The 14336-nt window shown below is 42.7% G+C and overlaps 1 long non-coding RNA gene across 2 annotated transcripts; it reads right to left on the bottom strand.

The window, feature by feature from the left end:
* Positions 1 to 537: 537 nt before the first annotated feature.
* On the bottom strand, positions 538 to 5874 carry LOC137479864 (uncharacterized). Of its 2 annotated transcripts, none has more exons than XR_011002561.1 (4): positions 5236 to 5874; positions 3194 to 5170; positions 2009 to 2153; positions 538 to 1229 (listed from the first exon to the last, which is right to left on the bottom strand). It is a non-coding gene; the product is annotated as an uncharacterized lncRNA (long non-coding RNA). The 2 variants fall into 2 exon arrangements; XR_011002562.1 differs by having other exon boundaries at positions 547 to 1229; positions 3194 to 3374.
* Between the last annotated feature and the right edge of the window lie 8462 nt (positions 5875 to 14336).

Raw genomic sequence — 14336 nt, 5'->3', positions numbered from 1 at the left:
CGAGAAAGGCAAACTGAGTACAGATTTGTTCATATTATAGCACGCAGATAACATCCAGCATCCTATTCCCAGTGAAGAACACCTCATGAGCTGTTCAAAGTCACCTTTGGGTAGTTTTGCAGCCTGGGACAAAATGTAAATACAAGATGTGATGCCTGACTTTGGTTTGTCTAAGGGTTGTACCCGAAGCTTAGTGGCATTAAGAGACCTAGTGACAGGGAAGCCTAGCAGCGTGGTGTCCTGGGTCCCCTCTAACCCTGGGTTCGCTCATGCTGCTGTAACACACAGTCTCTTGTAAAACTGCTTTTGCATATGGCAGGGTTGTTCAGTCCTTATATTCAATTCCACACGATGGACAAATGACAGCGTCTGACATCTCTTGGACTCATTCTGAATTTTTAAAAAAAGGACTAATAATGAGCATTCAAGAATTGTTGATGTGCACACTCTATGCAGAACTCAAAATTCCTAAGCCACCTTACAGTGGAGGATCAGGGCAGCTGAATCATGAGCCACGAGCAAGGACACACAGTGTGCAGCTACACACATTTCCCACCTTGCACTTCCAGCTACACCATCATGGAGTGCTCAGCACAAAGTGAAGGTGGTGTGTGAGCCTGCTCTGAAGAGATCTGTGGTCACTGCACTCTGAATGTAGAGAGCGTGCCATCCTCTGCCTGCAGATAGGAGACAGGCAGTGAGATTTAAGACTGCTTTAGTGCATTGCAAATTCCCAGCAACAGATCTGTTTTTCATCACAGGCTCCATACTGAGTTGTGGAGCTGGTAAGACAGCAGCCTTGTTGTTCTGTTAAAAAATATGATCTTGCTGAAGAGGAGGACAGCACACAGTAAGTTTTCTTTTGGTCTAGAGCAGAACAACATCACTCTATGTTTTAGGTTGAATTCAAAGAAAGAAATAGCTCAACCATCTCCCAGGAAGAAAAGGAGGAGAGGAAGGAGGAGTGCTGCTGGAAATACTTTAACTAGAAGCATTTGAAATATGTAGCAGCTGCCTAAGAGACAATTACTAGTTACCTTGAACATCTCATTCAGGCATGCAGCAATGAAATCCTGTGGCTGTGCAGGCACCCGGCTCTTCTGGTGGTGCCTGATCTCACTCTTAGTAAGAGCTCATAGATCCTGCAGGTGTGTCTCTGCCAGCAGCCTTCTCATCAGCAAAGTGCCTGAGGGCCTCAGCAATGATGGGAAAGTGTCCTGGAGCTGCACCTGGAAATACAAGCAGGGGAATGCCATGAACATCTTGGCTTCACAGAGCACTTACAGGCTGAATGTTCACAGCTGAGCTGTGCCTAACCATTGCAATGATCCACAATTGTTACTTGTCTGACTATAGGAAATGCATGACCACTTAATTATTTTAAAAATTATCTTGTAGGGAAGTGTGTCAAGGATGACCATTACCATACATTTCTGGATTGCCTGCTTTCCACTGGTAGTTCAGTTTCGGTTTTGGCAGATTTAAATTCCCTTAAATACAATTTTTCTTAAGTTTTCTAAGTGAAGTCTTTCCCAAATGACCTGTTCCTTCCTAAATTTTAAGTCAACACTTGTCTGTAGTTCTCAAAGCCACATTCATGTAAGTTTGTCCTGTTTATTCTGGATGGTTCTTGCAGCCCAGTCTAACACAGGAAATCAGGGTTATTAAAAAACCCTCCAAGGCATAAGCTAAGAGGAAAAACCTGATTCTGGCCCCATGGCAAATTTGATGCTGCATATTCTATATGTAAAGTCAGGCTAGTCTCTCTGAAGAGAGCTGTTACAGGAGATTCAAGGGTCTGTAGGCAGAGAAAGCCAGGAATGGTTGCAGAGGGATCATTATTGCGAAGGAAGAGCACGGCAGTGAGTGCTGGCTGCAGCAGAGCTCGGTGTTCATTTAAGAGCTCTTCTTCCTCTCTGTGCCTTGGCAAAGAACAACCACTCCATGCCACAGCTTACTGAGGAATCCTGCCAGATGTTGATACAAGCACAGGGAAGCCCTTGCTCACCTGAGGCCAGGAGATGCCATGGAATTTTGCCATGATCTGGGATCCTTTGAGCAGCCTCTGGCACATGCCAGCCTCTGTAATGAAGCAATATCCAAAAAGCACATCCATTTGATGGCAGAAGGGAGTGGAACAGAGAGATCCATGCCTACAAACAAAACAAGCTGCATAATTAAATTTTTTTGTAGGCTCTGACCCTTTGTTACACTGAGCTCTTGATTTGCATAGGATTACACAAATAGCCGAGACTGCAGGAATCAAGAAACAAACTGGGGGATTATTCTTCTTGAACCTTTAGAAGGAGTGGGGGCAAGACTTCATCCTACAGGAAAGTGCAGAATCAGCACAATTTGGGAACCTCTCATCTGTCACTTTCTCGCATAAGGGGTTAGCAGGACAGCAATGAGTCAGGTGTGATGTTCTAGGCTCCAGTGTGAAAGCATCAGCTGTGTAAACCTCTCATCGAACCTATTGTGGAAATTGCAACTTCCAGCAGAAAAAGCAGGGCTGGAAATAAGGAGAATGAGGTTTTTGTAATGAGCACATACAGATCAATATTTCCCCTTTTCATCTGACAAAGAGCTCAGTGAAGCAGCAAGCTTCATCCCAAACCCAGGCTTCCAGGGTTTTCATCCCTAGTCCTAGCTTTCTCAATCATCAGCCTGAATCATCTCTGCTGCTTCTAGATGTGCTCACTGGCACAGATGACATCTGCAACAAAATGGAGAACGACTGGGGAGAAGCTGGGGACTGGTGCAACCCTTGGCATTGGCTGGGGAAGGGATGGGAGAAATTTCATCCTGCTGTCAGGGAAAAAAAGAGGCCGGAATCATGTTTCACTATTAGAATGTTAAAAGGCTTTCACAGTTACTAATGCATTGGATTATTATTTATGGTGGTCATTATTCATGTGTCTGCAGCACGTGTAGCCATCAGTGCAGCAACTGTGACATGTTAGCCAGAAACATTTTAGTAGGATTCCTCCATTCACCTTGCCCACCGGAGGTGATTGATGAATACTGCAAAATCATAAATTCTGCTTTTATTATCTTTCCATGTTTATTTGTTTTCCAATCCTACAGCCTTTTCAGCGTATCAGTACTTACACAAGGACCAGCCTCCATCATTAAAGTAGGAATTATAGCTGTAATTAACAGGCACAGCCATTAGATGGTAATGTTCACTCACTGCTGTGCTGGAGGATCTGGTAAAGCCGGTAAACTTTTCAATCAGTCATTGATCTGGAGTTTCTCTTTGGAGATGTGTTGAGTACCCTGAACAGCCTGGGAAGTATTTAACTCTTACAGATCCTTCTGATTGCCACTGGAGTTTGGGTTTTCAATAGTTCTGCAAATCAAATCTCTGGAAACTATAAATTAGAGACCAATTTTAAACTCTTTGACCTGGGTAGTTGAGAAAGACTTAATTGCACTGAGGGAGGGAAGATGAGTGTTTCCTTGCACAAAGATTTGTGATTTCAGATAGGAACAACGTCAGCTAGCCTATTACTGTATGGGATAGGAGGTAAGGATTTCTGAACATATGTTTTAGGAATTTTAAAGTATAAAACAGAGGAATGAATAAAGATTGTCCCTGCACCATATGCAACTATATACATATTTATGTCACTTTATATATAAAGCGTGACCTTCTTCTGAGCAGTTGCAGCACTTTGATGATATATGCTGGACCCTTCGAAGATGAAAAGGCACCTCTTTGCTCCAGGGATATTCAGGGAACTGGTGAAAACATGGCATTTATTAAGCTGTTAAGAGTTTGAGCACAGTTTCAACACATGCTAAGTTCTCCAGCTTGTCTTAGGAATCCAGTAGTAATGTGTTGCTGAACCCAGAACATCTATAAACAGGACTGCATCTCTCTAGATGCATATGCAGGCCTCCTCCTTTGCAATTTTTGGAAACAAAGATGTAGCCAGGGATTCTGGAATATGCTGACCGTACTGAAAATGCATGCAAATATGAACAGGCACCTGGTTGATGTCACTTGCTAGGAGCAATGGCTGTTTTCCTTAAGGGACAGTAATTTGAACAATGGCTTTCACAGCAGTTGGAGTCCAGTCTTTTACCTTAATAGCCCAAGTAAGGTGGAAGGGGAAGAAGAAACAAATGCCTGAATCCCTGAACTGGATTCCATTTGGTGCCCAAAGAAACAGCAGAGCCTGTTTTTTCTTTTGTACACAAAGGAAAACAGGAATGCACTTTGTCTCATACATGTCCTAGGCTTAGGGACTCAACTCTTTATCAATATAGGTATATTTCCCAGGATAGACAGAGATGGGGGCATAGCCTGAATGCTGAGCAGGAATCTCTCCTGGCTCATCTTGGCAGGTGCAGTGTGTAGACCATATTAAGGATTGTCAGTAATAATATTAATGTGCCTCTACACTGTCAAACAAACAAAAAAAGCCAGAAAAGCAGTGTGTGTATACCCTACCCCACCAAAGAATACAGACAATGTCACCTGGCTGCAGGTCTGTGCAGCTGCTCATTTATGCAGTTAAATTGATTAAGACGTTAATCCATCCACTTGGTTGTTTTGCAGTGCACGGTGGCTCTGGTGATTACTGACACTTGCAACACACTCCCAAAACCAGCAGAACTCTGGGGAAGAGGAAATTCTGTCTCAATACAACCTTCAATATCGTTACACCACAGGTAACATCACTTTTCTTCATCCTTTTCCCTTCATTCCTCTTCTCAACAGCAAAGACTGGCCTGGAGCAGTAACACCTCTAGTGAGCTGCAGTCTCACCTGCATAACTGGTTCTGCTCTGGTCAGGTCAGGCTACTGCCAAGGAGCATTCCATGCCTTGTGCCAAGATACAACCAGCAGTATTCCCAAAATAAGGGCTACAGAATTAACTCCTTTAGCACATAAACTTTGCTATCTGCTTCTCATTGAGGAGTTTTGCTGGTTCTTCCTGTTTCCTTTTCTTCCTTTTTGTAACTTGTGCCATAATAACAGGATTCCTCAGACAATATTTTTGGCCAGGTGACTGTTCAGTGCTTTACACCACTTCCAACTGTTGCTACAGGCCCATTCCACTCAATACCAATCCTCTCTAAAGACCATCAAGGAGACACAGGGCTTGAGTTCTGCCTGGAAAGCTCATAGTTCAGACTAAAGCCAGGAAGGAGCAAAAAACTGCTTTTACATTCTAGCCAAGGATACATTAGGAGTCTACAGCTGAAATATTAATGAAACTGTACCTTTAAGAGTGTTTCATGGTGAGTTTGGAACTCCAGTGTCCACAGCTGGTTAAGAAGACAGGTGTCAGAAGCAGTTTCCTTTAGGCCCTCTGGATGTTAAGGAATATCAAAGAAGTCCAGATACAGAGAGAAACAAAAACACACACAAAACGTTGACTTTTAACAAACACTGCTGTTCTCGTGTCCCTCCTCACTCAGTTGTGACCTGCTAGCCCCAGAGCCTGCAGCCCCCAGATCCACACTACCACAGGCATTAGCCACACTGGAGCTCTTGGCCAGCCCAGGAAATTAACCACATCTAGTCCCAGACAAAGGCATCTGGTCAGCAATGGAGTGTGTCCCTTCCACTGTGCTCAGAGTGAGCAGGAGAATGGATCAAGTGAACAGAGATGGATGCCTTTTCAGCTGTCATAGTGAGAACAAGGCTTGTGTCCTGCTCTGGACATTGGCCTGGACTTTAAAGACATGATTCAGTTCCCTGCTGTGCTGCAGATCCCCTCTGTGATCCTGGACAACGTGTTTCATGTAGTTTCAAGTAATAGTCAGCCTGTAATCTACCTGTAAGCAAGATGCCATGAAAACAAGGAGTCCCATCCCCTCATTTTCCCTTTCACCAGGGTTGGATCCAGCAACACAGAGCAATAAGTGCCTGGATTCATTTGGCTGATATGGTGGAAAGCCTTTCAGTTCTAGTTGCAGTAATAGTTTTCTGCCGGCTCAGCAGTCTGAACACACTCACCTGTTGGCTGCTGCCTCACTGAGCAGTGAGAACATGGCCAAGGACAAAAGGGGGCAGAACCACCCCTTTTGGCAGACTCACTGATCATTTCAGCTCCAGCACAGAGCCCTGGGCTGCTGCTGTCACAAATACATTCCCAGTTAACCACTCCAGTGACAGTAAACAGAGAACTACCCTGCACAGAAATTATATTACACTCTCTGGTGATTGTTTCCTTCTAATGCACTAAAACACCCTCAGCTAATGCCCTAATAAGATTTTGCAGGTATAAAGTGTATGGATGGATCAGGACTGGAGAGACATAATAATGGGAGAACATTATGGAAGACTGAAAACAAATCTATTGAATTTGTTTTTCCTCAGAAACATTATGAAAGACAATGAAGCATTGCAAAATATTTCTCAAAAGCCCAGGACTTGCCAGTACTGTTTTCTCCCCCAGATAAAACCTTTCTCTGAGAATCTTCAGCATCAGGAATCAGGACATTTAGGGTCTGCCACTGCCTGGAACAGGCTGTACTGGAGGACAGTGGTAGCCTGTAAGGAAGGTGCTTCTTTGATCCCATGTTGCAACTGTATGTTAAGGATGGGAGTTTCCCCTCTCCCAGCGAATGTGCAATTTGTCAGCGCTGTTGTCTCATCAGGACCACCCTGGGAGAGGCCTGGGGAACTGGTTGTGCTCACAGCACAGCTGCAGAGACATTGTACTCTCCAGTTATCTTACACAGGCTTGTTGCATGCCCAGCTCCCTCTGCGTTCATCCTGACTCTCACGGAAAGGAAGAAAGAGTGGGTACTTCTTGCCACAGTGCAAGGCAGCAAGATGAAGCTAAGGGGCTTGGGTGAGCCCATGATGCTCAATAAATCAGGTGTGTTTGTCAGCTCAGAGAGTATGAATTTCCAACAGGATGCTGTTTTACAAGTGTTTACCTTTGTGCTGACCTTGGTGTGTTCTCTGAGAAAGCACAATCCAAGCAGTTTTCCATGTGACCTCATTACTCTCCCATCTTTTCTGGAATAAGTCAAAATATGGAGCAGTGCCCAGTGCAAAGTGGTCGCTGTGGTTTCTGTTCCTGCCAAAAAGAGGACGTGGAGGACCCAGACCAGGTTGTCTTCATCATATTGCAGAGCTGACGTTGCCTTTAATCTTCAGGCAAGAGAGGGGTGAATTTTGAGTACAGCCAACATTACAACATATACAGTCATCAACTCCAGATGACTTCAGCAAAAAATAGTTTGCAGAATCTCTGATTTTCCAAGCAAAGTAAATGTGAAGAGCAGTAGAAAGTAGTAGTGTCCTATAAGTTTCTGTCTCCTTATGTCTGAAAATGTACTCTCTCTCATAGGCAGTGTTAAAAAGATTTGGATAGAAAAGATCAAGCTGGAAGTTTTTCAATGGGAGATGTTTCTTTTAGAGATCTGCTGAATTCAGAACACTTCATGGGATTTTCTTATATCAGTGAAAACTTTAGGAAAAGTTCATAGAATCCCATTCCCCCACCACTGTCCTCCTGTGCCATCCTGCAGGACAGAGCCCTCTGCACCAGAAAATGCAGCAATTGTGTGTTCTTTCTTTACCAAAGAATGTGCAAAACATACAAGCTCCTGACAACTGAAAACTTTCCTGTGAAAATTTCAACATATTGAAGTATCCAAGGTGTATTTTGGCTGCAAGATCTACTACTTAACTTTTCCAAGAGATATGTTTTGACATGATGCTGATGGTTCCGTTTCAGGACAATAATTAGCAGCATTTAGAAATACATGGCTAAAGCACCATTCCCTCTGAGACTTAGAAGTTTCCCCTAAATCCATGCTTTTTTCCATGGACTCTGACAGCAATGTTTGCTTTCACAAGAGTAAGTTACAGATACAGCATTAGTCCACATATAATACCCGTTATTTACATGGCATCTTTAGATTATTTCATCATTTATCTGCTAGCTACCTTAGATACCCAAGTTGTATAACTTCCTGCAGATGTCATGTTGGCTGTGGTGCTATCTGAAGCCAGCACAGCCTCTTTTCAATGGTGGGGAGAGGAGGCTCTGGGGGCTCTGGTCTCCTTTCCTAAGCACAGCTGTGACACTGCTGCTGAGGAAATTAATACAGGAGCTGCTGAATGCTCCCTTGACTCCTTGCTGCTCCCTGTCTGTCCTCTGTACTTATCAGGACGAAAGCTGAACTCCTTTTACACCAGCAGTAGGAAAGAGATTTTTCTACTTCCTACCATTTCGCTTCACTCCTTGTAATTTTTCTTTTCTGGAACCTTCAGCAGGGCAGGGGCTGCTGAGATGAAATTTGTTTAATATATGACACTTTCCCACCAGCTATTTCTCACCTAGCACACTGTAGTCTCCCAGCTCCTACTGAGACTTCCCTCTTTCCCCGAGGGGGAAATTGTAAAAGCTATTTTGAATGGAAATTTCATCTAAATGATTCCCCTCAGTACATGAAGGAAGAGGAAGAAGAAATTTTAAAACCTTTTGATTCAATCTAAAAGATAGGGTTCATAGCTGCTGTGTTTTTAAAATCTGATTGCTTTATTTCCTGTGGATGTCTCTCAAGCAAGGAGAAATCTACAGTGAAACCCACAATTTTTTTATCCATTTCTGTAAGATATGTTTCCACATGCATATAAAGCCATTGATTTTCTCCAGCTAATATGAGCTCTGTGAAATCACCTTAACATATCATTCATACAGATTTATAGTGGCTCCTCAGAGCATCCTGGAGAGTGACCCAGATAATTTAGGACTATTTTTCCTGTGTTTTATTGTGCCCACATTTGTCTGTGCTTTATTCTATGAATTATTTTCTACACTGTGTCTTCATTTTTATGTTCAGTCAGACCCATAAACCCCTTTTTTCTCTAAGAGTTCTGCAAGGAGTTTAGAATAATTTTAAAATGTCACATTGCAAAGCATGTTCTACTCTTCAACTCTTCTTAATCACCAGTGAGGATGGTAAATCAAGTCAAGCATAATGCTAGATCCCTTTGTACCATCCCTGCAAATATACCTTACCTCGTTCGGCAAGTTTCCAGACGTGGCTGTGAGTTTTACTGAGATCAATTAAAATTAATTTTCCACATGTGTATGGAATGTAACAAAATAGCCAACACACAGCTGGCCATAGCACTGAACACAGTAAAGGAGGAGGATCTAGATGCCAGGAGGTGCTCTGAAAGCAGACTTCCCCCTCAGGCTGTGGTACAACAACTTTTTAAGAACCAGCTACCCCATCTCCCTTCTCCTGCCAAATGTACATGTAAACACTAAAGCTTGAGCTGTCTGATATTCCTGCTGGGTGTGGAAGATGAATGAGATCAGAATTTTAAGGCTGCCCTATCAGAAGGATAAATGAAGATATAAAAAATGGCAGTTTGTTAATGGTTACACTGATAAGTGAGTTACATGAACCTTACCTCTTAGGATGTTCAGTGGTGGGACACCCACCTTGCTGTTTTGTAATTAGTCTGCAGTCAGCCAGGAACTTTGTGTACCATGCAGCCAGTAATATGAGTGATGTTTTGGGGTACTTGGACTCCTAAATAAAGCTCCACTCCATCTTCTGACTGGTGTTTCTTGCCCTGAACAAGCTTCCTGCAACTGGCTAGCTGCCTGTGCACTGGGGGTCTTTGCTATACCCTCTTAACACCCACAGAATCATAAACTCAGCCCTTACTGTTCTTCCATAAATTATGACTGTGAACTGATTCGGACTCAATAAAAAAGCCCACAACAACAAACAAGGAAAAACCCCTAAGAAAGCCCAAACCAACAAGCAAAAACTCTTGGCTTTGTAAGATTTGCTCTCAGAGAAAGCACTTTCTTGGTAGAACTGATTAGACCAGACCTCTGGTTATGAGTTACTGTTAAAAGTAAGGTGTAATTCACCTCAACAAATGAGAACCATTTCTAACAGTGTAATTTCAGTCTGGAGAGACATCTCAAAGGACTGGGGGACAAGGGTGAAATGAAACTTGCCCATGCACATTGGAAAAAGGTTAAAGAGCTGACCTTTTCCTAGGTACAAGTTTTATTTACAACTCTAACAACGTGACTTGCTGATTCAAATCATGGTGCTTATATCTCCCACCATTTGATTTACACACAAAACTGCCTTAGTCAATGTTTTTAGTGAAATGGCAAAGCTGCTCTTCAGACCCCTTGTTTGACATCTCTTGTGCTCCAATCACTGTGTGACGAGGCTTTTCTCATCTGCCTGGCTTATATCACCGGCTGCAACAAACACCCAAAGTAAACACACTATTCCTTATACAGTTCTAGCTTTCAAAAGGTTGCCCTTGTTTTATTATGCAGGGCATATGCTGCCCTACATGTCTCTTTCTCTTTCCCTTCCACTGACTATTTGAGTTCACAGTGATTTTTGCAGGTACATCAACTGTATTTTACACATGTTGAAACTCAACTGTCTACAAATATCCATAAATCTGTTCTTATGTGACCCTCAAGTTTGTTGTTACATTCAATTTAATTCAGCTGCAAATGTTATTAATGTAACATTTCACAATTACAAATATAATGGAGATAATAATATAAATATAATGAAGATAAAAAAGAAGTGAGAAGATAACATTTCAGCACAAGGATTTTATGAGGAGGGATTTCCTTGTCTTGGATTACCCACTGTTCCCAGTTCAAGGTTGCCCTTACAGCATGGTCTTAAATGCAGATGTCACACATGATGATAAATGGCTCTTTAACAATGTGGTAAAGGAAGTGTGTGTAACACCAATTCAACTAGCATATTATCTGTCTTTTTTAAACAGGAAATTTCATTTTAGTACTGAAGAAAATCAGATTTCCAGTTCACAGTGCATTTTTCTCACCTGAAGGCATTTGGCAAATGAATGAACTAAGCTTTGAAATGTGCCAGAGGCAAAACTTTTAATCAAAGGGAAGTGAATAGCATTTAGTGCATTTTGGCTCATACTCCTGGATTACAATTGCTTGGATGAGCATCTTTTCTAGTTTCCCAAGTTGTCTCAGCAGGCACTTGGTCAGGGCACTGTCTGAAAGTAAGATGAAGTTATTCAAATGGAAAAATATAAGAGTGTGACATAATAATGACAATAAATGTTCAAGATGAAGATTAATATGAAACTATTTTAATTCTGTTACAGAACACAAACACAGCCATGGTGTGTCAGGTGAAAGTTCAGCCTGACTCATGTTCTGACAGCACATGATTGCAAGTGCCTTACAAAAGTTTGTAAGAACAGTGCAAATGCCAAACACGGTATTGTTCTTAAACAACCCTAAAGTAATTTTCTTGCTGAAGATATATCCAATTGATTTTTGAACAGAAAGAGATGTTTAGTACAAATCCTGTGATGAGGCTCAGATTACCAACACAGCATGTGCAGTGCAACCCCCTCTGGCTCCTTTGACCCATCTCCCGTTTTGTTGCATTTGTTACCTGCCAGATCATCCACTGGAGAGACAGCAAAAATTTCCTGTTCTTTCACCTCCTGTTTGTCCAAGAGTTTCTAAACTTCCTCAAATACAGAAATAGTTTCCCCAGATGCATATGCTGGTGCAACAGATAATTTCTTTTTTCCAAAATGTAATTCTACAGATGTTAGGTTCCCACACTACACACCAAGGATTCACTGGGTCGTTCCATGAAGCCTCCACAGGGACAGTTTTGCCTGGGCCTTTGAAACAAAACAGCTCCCCAGACAACTTATTTGAACAGAAGTGAAAAAAATCAACCCTTGCTTTTAATTTTTGGACGGATGCAGAATCTACCAACTATTACACAAGGCTGTCTTTGTCTCCAGTGTCTGCTTTTTCCTTTTGCCAGGGTAAATAGCTTCCCTGGAGTTTGGCATTTGTCCTGCTTATGGATGTGGCACTAATATTGCTACCCACGAGAGGCCCATCATGAAAAAGAAAGAAAAGCACAAGAAAAACATTAGCAGAAGATCTGGGTGGCAGACAACTTGTCAGTGCTTTCCTGAACCATAACTTAGCAGAGCTGAGCACCATGTAATGTTAGGCAGCTCTTTCATAGCCATCAAAGTTAAATATTTTAGGCTTTCTGGATTCACACTCTCCTGCTATCCTGAAAGTATAAAACAAAGCAGCCCTTCTGCAGTTCTGTGACATGAACTCACTTTTAGCTGAAGCAATCACGGTGGTTTAAAAAGTAACACACCCAGTTGCACATATTTCCCTGGAACCGACGCCTGCAACCTGATTTCAAAACCTAAACCGTATTATTGCGGATGACAGTTGTATCTTAACTCAGAGACCTGAGGCTGTGGCTGACACTTGTTATAAAATTTAAAAAGAAAAGATGGGGTGGAGGGTTAATCACAGCAATTAAAAGAAGTTACAGCATCACAGCCATCAGCAGCAGGGTGTGCACCTTCGGGCCTGGCAGTTCTTTGGTGACCTAAGGCAAACACGTGCCATGGGGCTGGAACCTGTGGGCAGCCAACTGATGACAGATGACAATCAGGAGGGAAAACTGCACTTGAAGGGGCCAGAAAGCAATGGGAAGAACTGGGGACAGGGGATTAGGGAAGTCAGTTGAGCCCACCAGAGATAAGCGTGCTGTCATCCTTCACCATTGCCCTGGGATCACTTCAACTCTTTCCCCATAACTTGCAAATTTCTCCACTGCCAGAAGTCAGTCTCTCCAGGAGCTGGAAGTATACAACTGAACAGTCACTGAAAGATCTCTAGGTTGTTTTGTACACCAGAAGCCCTCACAAGCTTCCCAAAGGAGTGGAGGTAGAGCAAAGTTAATTTTATCAGATTACCTGAGTTTGTTTGCCCTCCTCCATCATCCCGTTTCAAATCTTTATGGAATACATGGGTGTAAAGTGGTGCTGTAAGTTTCCAGACACATGTTACTTGCCCAGTTTGGCTGCTTGACCCACGTGGACTAATCCATACAGGAGGATGCACACACCACACTGGCTCCCCTGCTCAGGAAAAGGAAAACCGTTGTGCAAGAATGTCTGAAAACTCAGTCTCCAAAAGGGAAAGCTGGGGGTCTCCTGCTATTCAGCCAAATTTTCAGTAGACTCTTTAAAAGCAAATGTGCTCCTTTGTACCACCTGGTAGGGGTTGGTGGCCAGGGTCCTGGAGTGGCTGGAATGGGCAGCACATTAGCAGTTCTTTCCACCTCCTGCCTCTCCTGAGACCTGCCTGGTCACGGGGAAGCCATCCATCAGTGGGACTGAGCACAGAACCAATGGATTCACTGTTCCAGCCCTGGTGCACAACCAGCTGCACACAGATCTTATGACTGAGCCTCTTCATCAAGTGGCAAGATGACAAGCGGAGTGGGCAAAGGCAGTGAGAGGCACCACCTGTAGAAGGGTGTTGGAGGTTAGGATTTTTCCTTTTTTTTTTTTTCTCCCATTTGTTGCCTACTTGAGACAAAGTCATCACTTGTAGGGGTTTAATAAATGCCACAAATGGCACCACAAAGTCCCTCCCAAGTCAAGCACAGAGGACCAATATCCTGTGATAGCCAGGGCAAGAGTGATTTGTTTTTAAAATTCATAGACAACAGTCATCAGGACAGAGGTAACCTGCAGTTGTACCAAACACTGATAGGATTTAAATGGAAGGTTTATTTTAAAATAGACACTTCATTCTGTTCCAAAAGAGTAGGAGATGGGGTTGCATTAAAGTGGGGCTGGTGTTGAGTAGACACCACCAGAGATGATATAAAAGCAATGTTAAATAACAAATTAATTCCTCTATCAAAGAACATTTTGATGGCTCCCTCGTGAAAACACACTGGTGAGTTTTTTGAGCTCAGCGTAGATTCCTCTACTAATACCTGTGCAGGAAAAAAGGAGAGAGAGGCTTGATGTCATCACATCAAGCTGAATCCTGAAATAGAGTTTATATGAATAAAGGGTAAGTGTGAGTAAGAACTGAAAGAGGGCAAGGGAGAGTTGAATGGAGACCAGGAAGTGTGGTGTGGGCTGTAATGAAAAAAGTAAAGGGTACAGAGAAAATAGAGACTGAGTGTTCAGGTAGCCCATCGGGACTGCCTTCCAAAGCCTCTACCTTCCTCTGTCATGGAGTTAGTAGTGAAACTCACATGCAAAGTGACTCTCTCATCTCACATTCAATGCCTCATCCAAGCAGGATTGATAGTGGGTGTGATTCTATATCTTTCAAAATAAAACAAACAATAAAAAACTAACAAATTGACAATATAACTATAATCAGGCTGCAAATTCAAACTGATAGTATTCACATTGATAGTAAACACCAAATTTAAGTTTCTTTCTTCCACTTTAGAATGACTTTTTGCCTAGTATATGGGAGATACTTAGCATCAAATTCAGATATGAAGGCACCCGT

Source organism: Anomalospiza imberbis, chromosome 10, assembly GCF_031753505.1.
Source record: "Anomalospiza imberbis isolate Cuckoo-Finch-1a 21T00152 chromosome 10, ASM3175350v1, whole genome shotgun sequence".
Lineage (NCBI taxonomy): Eukaryota > Metazoa > Chordata > Aves > Passeriformes > Viduidae > Anomalospiza > Anomalospiza imberbis.
This window is presented reverse-complemented; position numbering and strand designations above follow the sequence as displayed.